The 799-nt window shown below is 42.2% G+C and overlaps 1 non-coding gene across 1 annotated transcript; it reads right to left on the reverse strand.

The window, feature by feature from the left end:
* Nucleotides 1-347: 347 nt before the first annotated feature.
* On the reverse strand, nt 348-454 carry LOC141638602 (small nucleolar RNA R71). Its single transcript, XR_012542149.1, has one exon. It is a non-coding gene; the product is annotated as a small nucleolar RNA R71 (small nucleolar RNA).
* Between the last annotated feature and the right edge of the window lie 345 nt (nt 455-799).

Raw genomic sequence — 799 nt, forward strand, 5'->3', positions numbered from 1 at the left:
ATCACATTCCGTACCAACCGAGGAGAACACCACAACATTTGACCGGTAATTTCATTGCAAAATCCACATTTATCCAATTAGTCGAAAGAAGCCAATTTGGGAGGGGAGGGGGGGTGCCTAGTGAATACCCTCATTCTCACATGGAGACTTTTTGTGACTATTGTGATGTGATTTCTCAAACCAGGGTTACTCAAGACCAAATTTGATGGGTCTTATTTCCTTTTTCATTGATTGGTACCGCGAAACAATGGTTAAAGAGCCTTGATAAGGCTACTCTTGGTATTTACTCGTGGAAGAAATTGGCACTTGCTTTCTACAAAAAGTCCTATCCTCTGGAAAAGACTCACATGCTAAGAGCCCAAATCACGGGGTTCAAACAAAGGGACGAGGAATCTTTGTCTGAAGCTTGGGAGCGATTCAAAGGAACTTGTCGCTCATATCCTCATCACGGACTTAGCGAGTGGTTCTTGGTACAACAATTTTGGAATGGTCTTTATGAAGACTCCCGAAACATTCTCAACATGGGGTCAAATGGTATGTTCACCGAAGTTGACGATAATCAAACATGGAACAAGATTGAGGAAATGGCGGTCCATAACTCACAATATAGTAGACCTCGGAAGGCTACTAAAGGAGGAAAGCATGAAGTGGAATCTATTACTCAATTGGGTGCTCGGCTTAGTACTCATAATGATACCATCAACATGAAGTTGGAGAAGGCTATGGCTAAACTTGAAGAAGCCTCCAAATAACCTAAGCAACATGTTAATGCCATGGTGGCATCTTCATCAATTCCAAG

This window comes from Silene latifolia, unplaced genomic scaffold, assembly GCF_048544455.1.
Source record: "Silene latifolia isolate original U9 population unplaced genomic scaffold, ASM4854445v1 scaffold_20.1, whole genome shotgun sequence".
In the NCBI taxonomy this organism is placed as follows: domain Eukaryota; kingdom Viridiplantae; phylum Streptophyta; class Magnoliopsida; order Caryophyllales; family Caryophyllaceae; genus Silene; species Silene latifolia.